This window comes from Hordeum vulgare, chromosome 4H (assembly GCF_904849725.1).
Source record: "Hordeum vulgare subsp. vulgare chromosome 4H, MorexV3_pseudomolecules_assembly, whole genome shotgun sequence".
Taxonomy (NCBI): domain Eukaryota; kingdom Viridiplantae; phylum Streptophyta; class Magnoliopsida; order Poales; family Poaceae; genus Hordeum; species Hordeum vulgare.
In genome coordinates this window covers 402,824,542-402,844,685 of record NC_058521.1, presented here as the reverse complement: position 1 = coordinate 402,844,685, position 20,144 = coordinate 402,824,542, and positions in this window count along the sequence as shown.

Here is a 20,144-nt window from a genome sequence, read left to right as displayed (position 1 = left end):
GAACTGCGTATCACTCTCCACTGCCGAAGCTGAGTACATTGGTGCTGGTTCTTGCTGTGCTCAATTACTATGGATGAAGCAAACCCTCAAGGACTACGACATCAATATGAAGAATGTGCCTCTCTACTGTGACAATGAGAGTGCAATCAAGATTGCCTACAACCCAGTACAGCACTCGAAGACCAAGCACATCCAAATTCGTCATCATTTTCTTCGGGACCATGTCCTCAAGGGCAATATCCTCATCGACCATGTGAAGACTGATGATCAACTGGCTGATATCTTCACTAAGCCCTTGGATGAGAAAAGGTTTTGCAAGTTGCGGTGTGAGCTAAATATCTTAGGGTCTTCAAATGTTTTGTAAAAACATGCACACATCCTAACACTTATGCAGAGTTGATGACTTAGATGTGCAACACATGATGAAATGATTTTCTTCAACCAATGAAGAAAATCACTCTGAATGTGAAGAAATTAACGAAGAAATTGATTCTCAGGGCCCTACGACAATGGTACGCGGCGTCTGTAATCAACATTCTTATATGGTGGGCAACGCCACCGCCCAATGTGAAATTCCTCAAGTTGATTTTCTTCAAATGATCAAATTCCTCACAATGCATTTTTTCATCAAGACAGCTGTTCTTAATTGTGATGATCTACTACAAAATCTTCAAAAACACTTGATGACTTTCATTTGCCTAGGTAGACTGTGATTTCTCGTCCTCAACAGCATTCACTTATTGCTAATTCTTCAAGTTGATGTTTCTGCTAAGTGAATGTGATCGGACCCTTTTTTCCCTCTATGCTATACTTATCCAGTCTATTCAATTCTTCATATGCGTTCTACTTGAAACTTTGTTCAAAATCCTCACTGCATCCTTGTCAGCTGATGATTTTGTAACGAAAATCCTCAAATCTTCGAAAAATTGTTTTCTTCAAAGGAACAGTAACAGAAACCCCACTTCCCACGATTGGATAGCCACGATCTCCACTATCTCCACCGCATCGTACGGGAGCTACACGTGTCCTGCGGAGACGTAGAGGCAAGGGCTATTCGGTCCGAAACTTTCGCGCCAAACAGTAACTTTCGGGCTATAAATATGTCCTTAACCCCCTCGGTATCATCTTCTTCGCCTCATCGCTCTTCTGCCACAGCACACCGAACCCTAGCGCCACCGCTGGTAGTCTTGTCGCCGGCAAGGAAGAGCTTCACTGCCTCAACCTTCTCGCCGCCAGGATCACGCCGGAGTCGGAACATCTACGTCCGCCGCCGCCGTAGACGTCCTCTGCTGCCAAGTTAGGGTGCATTGGACACTTGACCGAAGAACCTCTCCAACACCACATTTTTGTGTTCTTCGTTCGCACCTTCCAGGGTAATTATATCCCATTTTTACAACAGATTAGATCTAAAATTTTACCTCTCCCTTGTGAAATCTGTTTTTCTTCAAGATACGATGCGCACATGATTCCTGAAACACTATCCATCACCACAATCATTGATGAACTAGCTAAGCATCTAAGATTTTCATGAGATTCCTCAATTGTGCGAATTTTTGGATCTGTACAACTCTGGAACCCAAGAACAGAATGCTTAAGCAAATTCCTCAACCACTGGTTATATTCCTCAAACTGTCAAACTTTTCCTTTTTCTTCAAATCTGAGAACGCATATGACCTCTCCAAATTCCTCGCAACTATACTCTATTCACAGGTACACACATGTCAGCTGATGAATCTCTCGGTTCTCATCAGATTAACTCATTTGCAGCGTTTCTGGAAGAAACTCTTCAAGGCTCATCAGAATCCTCAAGAGTTCAAAATCCTCAGATAATTCCTCGTCTGAAGAAAATGGAGGAAGAAAGCAAACAGAGGGGAGGAAAGAAACTGGAGCAGAACACAGCTGTGGACATTCCTGATGACATATACCTGGACTACTGCACGCCTCATGATGAACCTGAGACTATGCCTAAAAGAAAGATTAGGCTGCAGAAAATTGAACGCAGATGGGCAAAGGAGTGGAAGGAGTACAGGTTTGTGACTCCAAAATATGCGAAGAAATTCGCTTTGAAGCCTCCTGGCAGAAGGGCCCCACTTGAGGATCATCAAGTTGCTCATCCCTCAAGTCTCATGACACGTGATGACTACCCAGAGGAAAAAGAAAGGCATCTGGCCAAGCTCAAGAAACAAGCAGAAACAGCAGTGAAGAAATTTCATGAATCTTCAGCTGCTGCCTCCGGTACTGCTCATTCCTCAGCAGCAGAAACCTCAGGCTCCGAGATTCCTCAACCCAAGTCTGTGCCAGCAAAGCCAAAAGCTTCAAGACCCCAAGAAAAGTTTGCACAGGCTTCAGTCACCAAACCCTCAGGTCCAAAACCCTCGGTTCCAAAACCGTCCACACCAAAACCATCAGCGCGAAAACCCTCAGCACCAATCGCATCTACACCAAAGTCCTCAGCTCCACCTCCAAAGCCAGTACAGAAGAAAGTCGTGAAGACTACGACTGCCAGCTCCAGCTCCTCACTCCCAGCTGCAACTAGCTCGGAGACAAAGTCTTCAACACCCCATGTGAAGACTTTGGCAACTACTGAACCTGCACCTCTGCCCAGCCCAAGCAAAATCATCACAGTCCCGTCTGCATCAGAGGGAAGTGAAGAATATGATGATGAAACTTTGGAAGCCATCATCAGGAACAAACAAGAAAGGGTAGCACAAGCATCAGGCAGTGTTATTCCTCTGGCGATGGACCCCAAGGTCCTCCTCGATTTCATCAATGTGTGGTATGAAGACCCAAACACACCCATTGATGATTTGAAACTTCCTCCTGGTGTCAGCCACATGGTGGAAACTTTCATAAACGAAGCCAAGTGGAAGGAACAGAAGGCCAAGCAGGCAAAGATTGCAAAGGCCAGAAAGGAGAAATTCCTCAGGCAAAATGTTCTGAAGCTGATGCCTGAAGCATTGGTGTCCACCCAGGCAGAGCTGCAAGTCTTGACTGACAAGTGTGAGAAACTGTCAGATCGAACAAGCATCAAAAGCAATTTCATCAAGCTAGCCACTAGTGCTGTTGATGACTACAACAGACGTCACCCCCCACCAGCACCAACTCCTCAGCCCCTGGTTGAACAGCCAAAAGATGCATCTCCTGTTGAGGAGGAAATTCCTCAAGCTGAGGAACAATACCAAGAGCGCCGTGCTGATGAGCCGACCATTGAAGAAATCATCACTGAGACCGCTCCTGATGAAACTGCTACCGATCCAGCTGCTTCACCAAAGCAGGCTAATGACTATGTTCCAGCTGGTTCCTCACTGCCAGCTGAAGAATCTGTTAAGAAAACACCTTCCCCAAAAACTTCAAAGGTGAAGCAGTTAATCCCGTCTGCATCAGACGCGAAAAAGACAAGGGCTGCTGAGAAGGAAGCGAAGAAGAGAAAAGCTTCCTCAGCAGAAGAAAAGATTGAGGCAAAACGCCTCAAGGAAATTGAAGAATCTGCCCCACTGGACCCGGTGCCTCTTAATGTTGCACCCTCATTTGAAATGGTCGTCGTTGGTGACCACACTACGAGGGCAGATGAGGAAATGAAGGATGCTGCCTCTGAGGAGCATACTGATGAGGAAATACAAATTGATGACAGTCCTCAACCTCATATTCCTCAGAAAGAGACTACTGAAGCCTCAGCTGCAGCAGCTAATGAATCTGCTTCTGCCACAAAGTCAGCTGATGAAAATCAAGCTGAAGAAAATGTCCAGTCTGAGCAGGCTCCTCCCACTGAACAAGCTGATCAAACTCCTCAAGCTGAGAAGGATGAAGACATTCCTCAGCCTGATGCTCAGCTAGAACAAGAAATTCCTCATCCTGAGGAAACTGCTGAAGAAAATGTTCCCGCCCCTGACAATGAGTTCATTGTCCTCAACCCAGAATCTGCCATGGTTGTTTCCCCTCCCATTCCTCAGCAGAATCTCAATCTAGTTCAGCGCCTGCCATTCTCGAAGAGGCCAAAGTTTCAGAAAGAGAATTTCTTTGAGGAACGCATGTATTTCATCGGAGAGAATCCTTATGACAAGCCTCAAATGCGGCATCTGAAGTTTTGGACAAGAACGCAGATGAACTACTATGCTTCTGTGCTCTGTGGCCGCAACAAGATATTCCAGCACAGGCACATTCCTCATGCTGACCTTGAAGAAATTCCCTGCATGGAACCAGTCCTCAGTGTACTACATGATGCAGGTTTGCTCCCTATGTGCTCCGACATATCAGATTGGAATAGTGAGCTAATTCTTCAGTTCTATTCAACTCTGCACATCTCGGGCAATGCTGATGACATCAACACTTGGGTGTTCGACTGGATGACCCAAAATACTCACTACAAGGCTCCAGCGTCTGAACTCCTCAGAGAACTGCCCGTACCAATTCCTTCAGAAGGGGCAGTGAAGCTTTATGGTGAGCGTGAGCTGCCAAATGGAATGATGGAAGTCCTCATGAAGCCTTTGGCTGCAGGAAAACCCTCAAGAACAACATTCCTCGTCCATGAGCTAAAGTACACACCACGGTCTGTCTACCGCATTCTCTGCAGTGTGCTAGCGCCAATCAAAGGCCATGATGATGACGAAGATGTCGTCGGCCTCATGAAGAACATCCTCTTCAACATCATTCACGGTATCCCCATGAATATCCATGATTTCTTCTTGAGGACTTTGGCTGACAATGCAATGTGCCCCTATGATCACAAAATCTATGCACCATGGATCATGAGATTCCTCAGGACAAGGACATGCATCAACTTTCACGCAGATTTCCAGAACCATTTTGGTTATATGCCTCCTATCCGGGTCAACAAGAAGACTTTCGAGCCCATTGAGGGAAAAGGAAAGTCTGTGATTGATGAAGGAAGCAGACCCCTTGATGGCCAGTTCAAAGAACCAGATGCATATTCCTCATGGGACGACACTGAGACTCGTCCGCCAAGCCCAGTTCCTCCTCGTGTGCTAACCACCAGAGAACTTCTTCTCAGTCTTCATCAGAAGGTGGATCACAACCACAAATGGGTCAAACGCCAGTTTGGTGCCATTGTGAAAACCCTCACTGAGACACAGAACAGTGTGAAGCTTAATCATCACTATCTGCATGAGGTTTTGATCGCACCTGGGCTACCCTTGCACATCTGAAGACCCAGACTGAGCTTGAAGAATTGAACTTTGAGCAGGACTTTGACTGGTCGTGGCCTCCCAAGAAGTTCAGGCCCATTCCAGTGCCAGATCTTGAAGACAACTCCTTCTCGTCCTTCCGCACCGCCGAATCTGATGAGGAACAACTTGACACCACGACAGGCCCAAGGAAGAAGACTACACCCAAGAAGCGCCACAGATCTTCATCAACTGCCAAGCAATGAAGTCTTCACGGGCGTTAGTCCTTAGTTTGTCCCTTTTTGTCCCTTGATGACAAAGGGGGAGAAACTTGAGAGTTATTCTTCAAACGGGATTTATTTTTGGGGCTTATGAACTATATTTAAGTTACAAACTCTTGGCTCTTCTGAAGTTTTTATGTAATGAGTTGTAACTTAAGCCCGATGGTACTCTGACGCTTTTTGAACGTTTTTCTTCGCATGCTTATTCCTCAAGTTTTAATGCACGCATGCTGAAATTCTTCAGATACCATTTGCCATCATGCATCCTCATTCTCTTCATATGATATGTTATATGTATGCATGATTTACAAGATTCAGGGGGAGATCTCCATGATATAAATCATCCATGTGCATATGCTATAAAAGCAAAATCCTCAAGGTATGCACATCTTCAGGGGGAGTCTCTGTGAATCTTGTTTTCAAAATTCCTCAAATGAGCATTTACACTTCATATTTTTGATCCCTCTTGAAGAATTAACCTAATTGTCATCAACCACCAAAAAGGGGGAGATTGTAAGTGCATCTAGTGCCCCTTAGTGATTTTGGCAGTTTGAAGACATATAGGTTAAGTATCTAATGCGTTTTTAAGTATACACAGGATCTATAAGTCATGGAGAAGTTTGAGATATTTGAAGAATATCGACCCCTAAAAATATATGTCTTCAGTTGAAGAAATTGGTCTGAAGCTGAAGAAACGAATCGCGAAGAATTTGCGATGAAATGGATATTCCTCATGAAGATATTGATATTGAGAAGATCGGTGATTCCTGAAGAAAATCGTTCTGAAGAAATTGAAGCGTGAAGATTTTCGTTTTCTGTTTTACTTTCTTCGCATTTGATGAATAGGAACACCGTACTGTTAAAGGGGGTCAAAGTAACACTATGGAATGGATTTCCTCATGATGCTCAACCCAAGCCAAATCCTACCAAAAGCATCAAGTGAGGAATATGAGTGACATGAGGACTCTCACAGTTGAGAGTACCGACCGTTTCGATAAGCCACGCCAAGTCACTGATCTTATCCACTCCAACGGTCATATTATTTAAGGGCATTAATGTCAAATCATGTCGGGATGCTCCCAGGCTATAAATAGCCGCCCCCAACAACCACTAGCTGGTTGGCTGCTCCGTTAGAAACTGACACTTGTCATAAGAGCAACCCAAATTCCTCAGAGCTTTCTAGAGTAAATCATCAGTGAGGAAATACACCACCCACCGAAACCACAAACCAAACCTAGTGATTGAGCATCACTGAAGAAGTTGTTCCTGTGTGGGACTGAAGCCTTTTACCTTTGAGGACTGTGCATCCTTCAGATGGTTAGGCGTCATGGTCTAGAGCAATCCAGCAGTCAATTGTGGATCGCCGGGTGACCGAGTTTGTGAGGGTTTGGAAGTCTGCCCTGAAGACTTACCACGAGTGTTGGGCGAGGACTGTGTGTCCTTAGCTCAAGGAGAATACGGTAGGGACTGTGTGTCCTGGGACTGGGTGTCCTTTGGTTTAAATACCAAGCCGCTCCAAACCAGATGTACAACTGTCACAGCAGTTGGAACTGGGTCATCAACAACAGTCTTCACCAAGAATCGGGTTCTAATTCCTCAACTCTTTATATTCTCTGTATTATGTGTTGATGACTTTCACTGTGACAGTTTGAAGAATTTGCTGAAGACTTTCTCTGAATTTCCTCAACCCCGAATTCTTCACTTGAGTAAATCATCATCTGTATTCTGTGTGCCTGCTTGCTGTGCAATCTGTTTTCATAATCTTCACTCCGTAATACTGCTGTAGTGAAAAGTTGCACAACTGATCCTTAACTGTTTCCGCTGTAAGTTAGTCATCAATGAGGAATTTCCTCAAAAGGAATTTCCTCAGTGATGAAATTCTAAAAATCTCCTATTCACCCCCCCTCTAGTCGATATAACGCACTTTCAGTGACAAATCGCAGTCTTGATCCATGCCAACCAAAGAGACACATTTGGAGATAGTTGTACAACACCTTCATAGTCAGTGAGTAATGTTGCGACATTTGCTACACACAAGGTATTCCTCTAGTGTCTGGGAGTTGCATGATCTCATGGTCATAGGAACAAATACATTGACATGCAGAATACAGTAGCAATAAACTGACACGATCATATACTACGTTTACAGTTTGGGTCTTGTCCATCACATCATTCTCCTAATGATTTGATCCCGTTATCAAGTGAAAACACTTGTCTATGGCCAGGAAACCTTGACCATCTTTGATCAACGAGCTAGTCAACTAGAGGCTCACTAGGGACAGTGTGTTGTCTATGTATCCACACATGTATTTGAGTTTCCAGTCAATAAAATTCTAGCATGGATAATAAATGATTATCATGAACAAGGCAATATAATAATAACCAATTTATTATTGCCTCTAGGGCATATTTCCAACAGTCTCCCACTTGCGCTAGAGTCAATAATCTAGTTCATGTCACTATATGATTGCAATGAATCTAACACCGATACAGTTATGGTGTTCGATCATGTCTTGCTTGTGTGAGAGATTTTTAGTCAACGGGTCTGAACCTTTTAGATCTGTGTGTGCTTTATAAATCTCTATGTCATCCTATAGATGCTGCTACCACGCGCCATTTCGAACTATTCCAAATGACTGCTCCACTATACGAATCCGGTTTACTACTCATAGTTATTCGGATTAGTGTCAAAGCTTGCAACGACGTAACTCTTTACGACGAACGCTTTAATCACCTCCATAATCGAGAAAAATTCCTTAGTCCACTAGTTACTAAGGATAACTTTGACCACTGTTCAGCGATTCAATCTTGGATCACTCTTTGTACCCCTTGACAGACTCATGGCAAGGCACACATCACATGCGGTACACAACATGGCATACTTTAGAGCCTACGGCTAAGGCATAGGGGACGACCTTCGTCATTTCTCTTTCTTCTGCCGTGGTCAGGCTTTTTGAGTCTTACTCAAAATCACACCTCACAATACAGTCAAGAACTCCTTTAACTGATCCATTTTGAACTCCTTCAAAAATCTTGTCAAGGTTTGTATTCATTGAAAGTTTTATCAATCGTCTTGATCTATCTGCGTAGATCTTGGCGCTCAATGTTCAAGTAGCTCAATCCAGGTTTTCCTTTGAAAAACTCCTTTTAAACAACCCTTTATCCTTTCTAGAAATTCTACATTATTCCCGATCAACAATATGTCAACCACATATATTAATCATAAATTCTATAGTGCTCCCACTCACTTCTTTGGAAATACAAGTTTCTCATAAACTTTTATAAAACCAAAAACTTTGATCATCTCATCAAAGCTTGTATTCCAACTCCGAGATGCTTGCTCCAGTCCATAGAAGGATTGCTAGAGCATGCATACTTGTTAGCATCCTTAGGATCGACAAAACCTTCTGGTTGTATCACATACAACCTTTCCTCAAGGAAACCATCGAGGAAACAATGTTTTGACATCCTATCTGCAAGATTTCATAAATAATGCAACAACTGCTAACATAATTCCAACAGACTCTTAACATCGCTACGAGTGACAAAGTCTCATCATAGTCAACTCTTTGAACTTGTCGGAAACATCTTTGCGACAAGTCGAGCTTTCTTAATGGTGACTTTTCACCATCATCATGTGTCTTCCTTTTAAAGATCCATCTGTACTTAATAGTCTTACTACCATCAAGTAGTTCTTCCAAAGCCCACACTTCCTTTCCATACATGGATCCTCTCTCGGATTTCATGGCCTCCAGCCATTTGTTGGAATCCGGGCTCACCATCGCTTCTCCATAGCTCGTAGATTCATTGTTGTCCAACAACATGACCTCCAAGATAGGGTTATCGTACCACTCTGGAACAGTATGTGACCTTGTCGACCTATTAGGTTTGTAGTAACTTGATCCGAAGCTCCATGATCACTATCATCAGCTTCCAGTTCAATTAGTGTAGGCTCCACAGGAAAAACTTATTGCGCCCTGCTACGCACTTGTTGAACTAACGGTTCAATAACCTCATCAAGTTTCACCATCCTCCCACTCAATTCTTTCGAGAGAAACTTTTCCTCGAGAAAGGACTCATTTCTAGAAACAAACGCTTTGCTTTAGAATCTGAGATAGGAGGTATACTCAACTGTTTTGGGTGTCCTATGAAGATGCATTTATCCGCTTTGGGTTCGAGCTTATCATGCTGAAACTTTTTCACATAAGCATCACAGCCCCAAACTTTTAAGAAACAACAACTTAGGTTTCTCCAAACCATAGTTCATATGGTGTCATCTCAACGGAATTACGTGGTGACCTATTGAAAGTGAATGCGGTTGTCTCTACTGCCTAACCCATAAACAACAGTGGTAATTCAATAAGAGACATCATAGTATGCACCATATCAAATAGGGCACGGCTATGACGTTCGGACACACCATCACACTATGGTGTTCCAGGAGGCATGAGATGTGAAACAATTTTCGCATTGTCTTAATTGTGTACCAAACTCGCAACTTAGATATTCATCTGTGTGATCATATTGTAGACATTTTATCCTCTTGTCATGACGATCTTCAACTTCACTCTAAAATTACATGAACCTTTCAATAATTCAGACGTGTGTTTCACCAAGAAAATACACTAGTATCTACTCAAATCATTTGTGAAGTAAGACCGTAATGATATCCACTGCGTGCCTCGGCACTCATTGGACTGCATACATCAAAATGTATTACTTCCAATAAGTAAATTTCTTGTTCCATCTCACTGGAAGAACGATGTCTTCAGTCATCTTGCCCATGTGGCATGATTTGCATGTCTCAAGTGATTCAAAATCAAGTGAGTCCAAACGACCCATCTGCATGGAGTTTATTCATGCGTTTACACCAATAGACATCAAGCGGCAGTGCCACAACTAAGTGGTACTATCATTACTATTTTGCACTGTTCAAGAATTCGTCCGATTAACCAGTTAACTTGCCAGTTAATTGCTACTATTAGGGTGACTGAATCGAATAACACCTATTCATCGTGTTAACTTGTCATGCCGATTAATTGGCCAGTTAGACCGAGTAATGAGTTGCCATACCGATTAATTAGTTGCCACACCGATTAATCACTACTGGCCTATTAACTGGTGGGCAAACGAATCCCAAAATTTTGGCGCATAATGCGTCCCGCCCCCTCTTTCTACTAAATACCTAGGTTTTGGCCCTCCTCGCACTTCCTCATGCTCCTTTCATACCCTCCTAACCTAGCTGGTGGCTAGTTGTGTTCTCATCGGTGCTAGTCTCCACACTACACCTGCAAGATCTAGTTTCTCCGCCATTCTGGTCGCTTGCCTCGACCCCACCCCCCTTGGACACTCCCCATCCTCTCCCGTGGGATGCTCCCCAATCTCTTCCTCAATGGCGTCACCAGCAGGCAAGGTACTACCATGTTCCCCCCATACCTTAGAGGAGAATCCAGCATTCATATATTAGTAGATTATGATTTATAATTTTGTAGATGGATGGTTGGAACTGTTGGTTTTGGCTGTTATCTGTAGTATATTATGTGATGTATGTTACCAAGTATATGGATAAGTTGAAATGTTTAATTGCTCATTTTGAATTTTGAGATTTTATATATTTAGATATATAATGATTATTAGTTTTACCTCTTATCTATTTTTTATATGTCTACAATAGAATATTTTGGTATATTACATAGCTAGATGCATGGAATTATGGTATTATACATAAAAAATTTAGATATAAGTTGGCAAGTTTCTGTTTAATATACCGATTAATGGTTGACCGATTAATCCAGTTAATAGGCCGATTCACTCGTTAATTGATACTCCCAAGCCGACCGAGCAGCTACTAGTTACCGATTTCTTGAATGTATTGTTTGGCATTAATATTATGAACATGTGTAACACTACGATCGAGATTCAATAAACCATTGAAGGTTTTCATTCAAGAAAATAGAATAACCATTATTCTCTTTAAATGAATAATCGTATTGCAACAAACACGATCTAATCATGTTCATGCTCAACGCAAACACCAAATAACACTTATTTAGGTTCGACACTAATCTCGATGGTAGAGGGAGCGTGCGATGTTTGATCACATCAACCTTGAAAACACTTCGAACACATATCGTCACCTCGCCTTCAGCTAGTCTCCATTTATTCTGTAGCTTTTATTTCGAGTTACTAACACTTAGCAACCTAACCGGTATCTAATACCCTAGTGCCACTAGGAGTACTAGTAAAGTACACATCAATATCATGTATATCCAATATACATTTGTCGACTTTGCCAGCCTTCTCATCTAACAAGTATCTAGGGTAGTTCCGCCATAGTGATCGTTCCCCTCATAATAGAAGCACTTAGTCTCGGGTTTGGGTTCAACCTTGGGTTTCTTCACTAGAGCAGCAACTGGTTTGTCGTTTCATGAAGTATCCCTTGCCCTTCTTGAAACTAGTGGTTTTACTAACCATCAACAATTGATGCTCCTAATTGATTTCTACTTTCACGGTGTCAAACATCACGAATAGCTCAAGGATCATCGTATCTATCCTTGATATGTTATAGTTCATCACGAAGCTCTAGTAGCTTGATGGCAGTGACTTTGGAGAACAATCACTATCTCATGTCGAAGATCAAGTCCCACTCGATTCAAGCGATTGTAGCACTCGGACAATCTCAGCACATGCTCAACGATTGAGCTTTTCTCCCTTACTTTGTAGACAAAGAATCTTGTTGGAGGTCTCATACCTCTCAACAAGGGCACGAGCCTGAAATCCTAGTTTTATCTCTTGGAACATCTCGCATGTACCGCGATGTTCGAAACGTCTTCAATGTCTCAATTCTATGCCGTTTAAGCATTATGCACTGAACTATCATGTAGTCATCAAAAACCTGTATGTCATATGTCCGCAACATCTACGAACAACGCTTGAGGTTCAGCACACCGAGCGGTGCATTAAGAACATAAGCCTTTTGCGCAGCAATGAGGAAAATCCTTAGTTTACGGACCTAGTCCACATAATTGCTACTATCAACTTTCAACTAAATGTTCTCTAAGAACATATCTAAAACAGTAGAGCTACACCGCAAGCTAGAAAATAATTTGCGAAGACCTTTTGACTATGTTCATGATAATGAGTTCAGTTAATCATATTACTTAAGAACTCCCACTCAAATAGACATCCCTCTAGTCATTCGTGTGGCGCATGATCCAAATCCACTAACTCAAGTCCGATCATCACGTGAGTTGAGTATAGTTTCAATGGTGAACATCCCCATGTTGATAATATCAACTATATGATTCATGCTCGACCTTTCGATCTCTTGTATTCCGAGGCCATGTCTGTACATGCTAGGCTCGTGAAGTTTAAATTGAGTGTTCCGCGTGTGCAACTGTTTTGCACCCGTTGTATGTGAACGTTGAGTCTATCATCCCCGATCATCGCGTGGTCTCTCGAAACAACGAACTGTCGCAACGGTGCACAGTCGGGGAGAACACAATTTTATCTTTAAATTTTAGTGAACGATCACCTTAGAATGCTACCAATGTTCTAAGCAAAATAAGGTGCATAAAAGGATTAACATCACAAGCAAATCATAAGTGACATGATATGGTCATGAACTTTTGCTTCTTGATCTCCATCACCAAAGCACCGACATTATCTCCATCGTCACCGGCGCCGCACCATGATCTCTATCATCGTGCCTCCATTGAGGTTGGTGCGCTATCTATGCTATTACTACTAAACCTACAGCCTAGCGATATAGTAAAAGCATCTGCAAGCACAAACGTTAGTTTAAAGACAACCCTATGTCTCCGGTCAGTTGCCGTAACATCGACGTGCAAGTCGATATTTAAGTATTACAACATGATCATCTCATACATCCAATATATCATATCATGTCTTTGCCCATATCACATCACATGCATGCCCTGCAAAAACAAGTTAGACTCCCTATAATTTGTTGTTGCATGTTTTACATGGCTGCTATGGGTATCTAGTATGATCGTATCTCCAACGGTGATATGCAAATTGCTATTTAACCTTCTCCAAGGACCACCTTGGTCAAATCCGGTTCAACGAAATATGAAGAAACGGACACCCGCCAGACATCTTTATGCAACAAGTTGCATGTCAGTCGATGAAACCGGTCTCTCGTAAGTGTACGAGTAAAGTTGGTCCGGGCCTCTTCAATCCAACAATACCGGCGAATCAAGAAAAGACTAAGGAGGGCAGCAAATTGAACATCAACGCCCAAAAACTCTTTTGTGTTCTACTCGAGATATCATCTACGCATGAACCTAGCTCATGATGCCACTGTTGGGGAACGTCACATGGGAAACAAAAACTTTCCTACACACACGCAATACATATCCATGGTGATGATCATCAACGAGAGGGGAGAGTGAATCTACATACCATTGTAGATCGCTAAGCGGAAGCTTATATAACGCGGTTGATGTAGTGGAACATCTTCGAGATCCAAATCCCATCCCGTCCCGCGATCTCATCATGATCCGTCTCGTGATCCCATCACGATCCATCCCGATCTAGTGCTGAACGGAAGGCACCTCCGCGTTCAGCACAAGTACAGCTCGATGACAATCCCTGCCTTCTTGATCCAACAAGAGGAGCGGAGAGGTAGATGAGTTCTCCATCACGGAGGCATGGTGGTGGTGGTGGTGGATCTATTCTAGCAGGGCTTCGCCTAAGCACTGCTGAAAACCGATCTAGAGGAAGAACATATCTAGAGAGAAGTAGAGGGAGCACGTGGAAATTAGGGTTAGCCCTCACCTGTAAAACCTCTAATATATATAGGAAAGAGGGAGGGGAGGAGGCAGCCTCAAACCCACAAGGTTTGGCCGAAATTGGAGGTGGAGGAGTCTTACTCCAATCCTACTAGGAGTAGGATTCCTCCTCTCCACTTGGAAACCCTTTCCACCTTTTCCACCTTTGGGTTTCTTTCCTTCCCGCCTCCAATCCGCCTTGGGCTTTATTGCAGGCTTCGGCCAGCCCACTAAGGGCTGGTCCACGTCCTCCCACAGCCCATGAGACCCTTTAGGGTGGGTGGGCCCACCTGGTGGACCTCGGGAACCCATTCATCACTCCCGGTACACTAACAGAAATGTCTGAAACTTTTTCGGAGTTCAAAAACCACTTTACTATATATCATACTTTACCTCCGAACCATTCTGGAGCTCCACGTGACGTCAAGGATCTCATCTGGGACTCCGAACAATCTTCGGTTATTGTTGGGGATATACCCCGCGGTGTAACCCGGCTTGAAACATGACCCGGCTGGGACTTGGCGACTCAATGGCGACTCATTAGTGACCTAGCGGGCGACTCATACTTGACCCCACATGCGACTCAGACAAATGAAGAAGGCCCAAGGCCCAGTGTACACCCTGGCATAAGGCGGCTCACAGAGAGGCCAGGAGGGCCGACTGACAAGAGAAGGCCTAAGAAGAGGAGAGACTCCCTCACAAAGGAAACAAGACCCGGATTAGGATTCAAGAGAGACTATTCCTATTCCTACTCCTAGTAGGAATTTACATGGAAATCTACCCCTTCCACTTATATAAGGAGGGGTAAGGCGCCCCAAGAGGGACAGATTGACAACTTAGGTCTAGACAAGACAAATCATGAGATAGACAGATTAGACACCCATAAGATTAGAGGTCGCGAGTCTGCACCCTTGTAATCGAAATCATCATCTTCATCAATGAAACACAAACAGGATGTAGGCTTTTACCTCAATCGGAGGGTCCGAAACTGGGTAAACTCGCGTCTCTCGATTCCGACTAGACCCTCTCAAGCCGCCACATGGTTGCGATGGCCTCACACCTAAGTCCTTGTACGAGGACATATGCGGTGACAAAACCACGACATTTTCCGTCCACCGTGGGGCTAATCGCACGGTGGAATTGTGTACTTGGAGGGATCTCTACTAGGGATCGAGAAGTTTGAAGATTTGGCGCCCACCGTGGATCTAATCGCACGGTGGAATTGTGTTCTTGGAGGGATCTCTACTAGGGATCGAGAAGTTTGAAGATTTGGCGCATGAAGAAGAACCGGCGTAATGGATATACGTCATCTCCAGGATAAACGATCAAAATAGCCAGATGTGAGATCAAGGGAAATTAGGGTTGTGATACGTCTCCATCGTATCTACAATTTTTGATTGTTTCATGCCAATATTCTACAACTTTCATATACTTTTGGCAACTTTTTATACTATTTTTGGGACTAACATATTGATCGAGTGCCCAGTGCCAGTTCATGTTTGTTGCATGTTTTTTGTTTCGCAGAATATCCATACCAAACGAAGTCCAAACGTAATAAAAACTTATGGGGATTTTTTTTGGAATATTTATGATTTTTGGGAGGAAGAATCAACGCGAGGCGATGCACGGAGTGCCCACAAGCCCTGTAGCCGCACCCAGTGGGTGGGCCCGCGGCTGGCAGGCTTGTGGCCACTCCTTAAGACGGTTGCTGCCCTTCTTTCTCCGCAAGAAAGATAATATCCGGAAGAAAATCGTGTTAAAATTTCAGCCCAATCAGAGTTACGGATCACCGGGAATTTAAGAAACGGTGAAACGCAGAATCTGGGAGAGGAGAAACAGAAGGACACAGATAGAGAGATCCAATCTCGGAGGGGCTCTCGCCCCTCCGCCGCCATGGAGACCGTGGACCAGAGGGGAAACCCTTCTCCCATCTAGGGAGGAGGTCAAGGAAGAAGAAGAAGGAGGGGGGCTCTCTCCCCCTCTCTCCCGGCGGCGCCGGAACGTCACGCGGGAGATCATCGTGTGACGACGATCTACACCAACACCTCCGTCATCTTCACCAACATCTCCATCATCTTCCCCCATCTATATTCAGCGGTTCACTCTCCTGCAACCCGCTGTACCCTCAACTTGAACATGGTGCTTTATGCTACATATTATTATCCAATGATGTGTTGCTATCCTATGATGTCTGAGTAGATTATCGTTGTCCTATCGGTGATTGATGAATTGCTATGATTGGTTTAATTTGCTTGTGGTTATGTTGCTGTCCTTTGGTGCCCATCATATGATCGCACGCGTGGATCACACCATAGGGTTTGTTGTATGTTGATAGGACTATGTATTGGCAGGCTAGAGTGACAGAAGCTTCAAACCAAGCATAGAAATTGATGCATATGGGATTGAAGGGGGACCAATATATCTTATTGCTATGGTTTGGTTTTACCTTAATGAACGTTAGCATTTGCAGACGCTTGCTAATAGTTCCAATCATAAGTGCATAGAATTCCAAGTAAGGGATGACATGCTAGGAGAGGCCTCTCCCACATAATACTTGCTATCGATCTAGTAACGTAGTCAATTGCTTAGGGACAATTCGGCAACTCCTACCACCACTTTTCCACACTTGTTAGACACTCGTAGTTGTTTCTTTATCTAACCTGCCCCTAGTTTTATTTACGTGTTCTTTACTTTGTTGCAAGCCTATCCTATCACTCCTACAAAGTACTTCTAGTTTCATACTTGTTCTAGGTAAAGTGTGCGTAGAGTTGTATCGGTGGTCGATAGAACTTGAGGGAATATTTGTCCTACCTTTAGATCCTCCTTGGGTTCGACACTCTTACTTATCGAGAAAGGCTACAATTGATCCCCTTACTTGTGGGTTATCAGGTTGAAGTTTATACGCCGCTATTGTCCGGCAATTCTTCAAGTCGCGGTTTTTGTCAAAATCGCCGAGACCGATGGTATTTCCATCGGGCGCACCGCCGTGTTCAAAGATTGACTATAGAAAAGCGTATAGCACGCCTCACGTTGGTCGTGAATCAAGTCACCGCAGCGACCGTGCTTCACCCGAAAAAAACCTATTGCACTGCAAAGTTGCGTTACCACGGTGCATCCGTTGTGGCGAAGTTCTGCTGCTCCACGTCCACATCCCAGGCTTCGAGTACCAAGGAATTCATCAACCATCGATTTGTGTCCATGAAAACTGGCCACGCTCCGTGTCCGAGCCGACGATGCCGCCACCAGGGTTTCTGTCTGGGTCGTCGCATGCGACCTGGCGTTTCATCGAAACCGACAAGGATTTGAGTTTCGCTGCTTTGAGGATAGATCAAGGCATCGGAAGCAGTCGTGGTAGCTTATTGAAAAATCCATCGATCCGTTGAGCTGCTCGTTACCTTTCGCCTCTTCGTCTCCTGCCTCTAGGCGTCGAGTAGCTCCCGTCCCTGCTCGCCCGCCCAGCTCCATGCCGCCTCTTGAGCTTGTGTTGGTTTTTCCCTTGAAGAGGAAAGGGTGATGCAGCATAGGAGCAGTAAGTATTTCCCTCAATTTGAGAACCAACGTATCAATCCAGTAGGATAATCAAGCCAAGTGTCCAGAGTACCTACGCAAACGCAAACAAGCTTGCACCCAACGCTATAAAGGGGTTGTCAATCCCTTCAAGATTGATTGAAAAGTGAGATCTGAAGGTGGAAAGTGCAATGAAGTAAAAGTGAAAGGCTGAAAATATGGTGTGAAGTAGACCCGGGGGCTATAGTGTTCACTAGAGGCTTCTCTCAAAATTGCAAATATTACGGCGGGTGAAGAAATTACTGTCGAGCAATTGATAGAACCGCGCAAAGTCATGACGATATCTAAGGCAATGATCACACATATATGCATCATGTCCGAGACAAGTAGACCGATACTTTCTGCATCTACTACTATTACTCCAAACATCGACCGCTATGCAGCATGCATCTAGTGTATTAAGTTCATGACGAACAGAGTAACGCCTTAAGAAAGATGACATGATGTAGAGGGATAAACTCAAACCAATGATGTAAACCCCATCTTTTTACTCTTGATGGCAACAACATGATGCGTGCCTCGCTACCCCTTGTGTCATTGGGTGAGGTCACCGCACAGTGTGAACCCAAAACCAAGCACTTCTCCCATTGCAAGAATCATAGATCAAGTTTGCCAAACGAAACCCACAACTCGAAGAGAATTACAAGGATATGAAATCATGCATATAAGAGATCAGAAGAAACTCAAATAAGATTCATAGGTAATCTGATCAAAAATCCACAATTCATCGGATCTCGACAAACACACCGCAAAAGAAGATTACATCGGATAGATCTCCATGAACATCATGGAGAACTTTGTATTGAAGATCCAAGAGAGAGAAGAAGCCGTCTAGCTACTAGCTATGGACCCGAAGGTCTATGGTGAACTACTCACGCATCATCGGAGAGGTCATGGTGTTGATGAAGAAGCCCTCCGTATCCAAATCCCCCCTCCGGTAGGGCACCAGAACGTGCCCCAGATGGGATCTTGAGGAGACAGGAGCTTGCAGCGGCGGAAAAGTATTTTGTGGATCTCTCACGCAGTTTTGGATTTTTCAGGAATTTATAGGCGGAAGAGGTAGGGCAGACGAGCCACAGGGGGCCCACAAGCCTGCTAGGCGCTGGCCTCGTGGCCGTGCCTAGGGGCTTGTGGGGTCCCCTGGTGGCCTCTGCCTTGGTTCTCGCATCCCGTGCGTATCTTCTGTTCCGGAAAAAATCTTTGAGGAAGTTTTATTCCGTTTGGACACCGTATAAAATCCTCCTCTAAAAAGGGTCAAAACATAGAAAAAACGGGAACTGGCACTTGGCACTAAGTTAATAAGTTAGTCCCAAAAAAGATATAAAAGGCATACAAAACATCCAAAGTTTGACAAGATAATAGCATGGAACCATCAAAAATTATAGATACGTTGGAGACGTATCAAGCATCCCCAAGCTTTACTCATGCTCGTCCTCGAGTAGGGAAGTGATAAAGACTGAATTTGTGATGTGGAATGCTACCTAGCATAGTTGTCCTTTGTAACTTCTTTCATGTGACATGAATGTTCAGATCCGTAAGATTCAAAACAATAGTTTGCTATTGACATGAAAACAATAATACTTCAAGCAAACTAGCAAGGTAATTATGAACTTTCGAAATAACAAGGCCAAAGAAAGTAATCCCTACAAAATCATATAGTCTGGCTATGCTCCATCATCCCCACACAACTAATTTAAATCATGCACAACCCCGGTATTGGCCAAGTAATTGTTTTCGCACTCTTAATTTCTCAAACCTTTTTCAACTCTGACGCAATACATGAGCGTGAGCCATGGATATAGCACTATGGTGGAATAGAGTGTGGTGGAGGTTGTGAGACAAAAAGGAGGAGATGGTCACATTGACTAGGCGTATCAAAGGACTATGGAGATGCCCATTAATTGATATCAATGTGAATGAGTAGGGATTGCCATACATCGGATGCAATAGATCTATAAGTATGTGAAAGCTCAAAAGGAGAACTAGTGGGTGTGCATCCCACTTGCTTCCTCACGAAGACCTAGGGAAATTTTTTAGGAAGCCCATCATTGGAATATACAAGGCAAGTAATATAATTAAAATTCCCACTAGCATATGCTGGTGACAAAACAAGAGGCTCTCAATCATGAACAATATGGTGCTATTATGAAGCACAAGTGTGGGACGAGATAGTAGCATTGTCCCTTCTCTCTTTTTCTCTCTTTTTTTTGTTTGGGCTCTTTGGCCTCTTTTTTCCTCCGCTTTTTTTGTGTGGGCAACTTTGGCCTCTTTTTTTATTTCCTCACATGGGACAATGCTCTAATAATGATGATCATCACATTTATTTACTCACGGCTCAAAGCTTAGAACGATGATGACTCTATAGGAAATGCCTCCGACAGTGT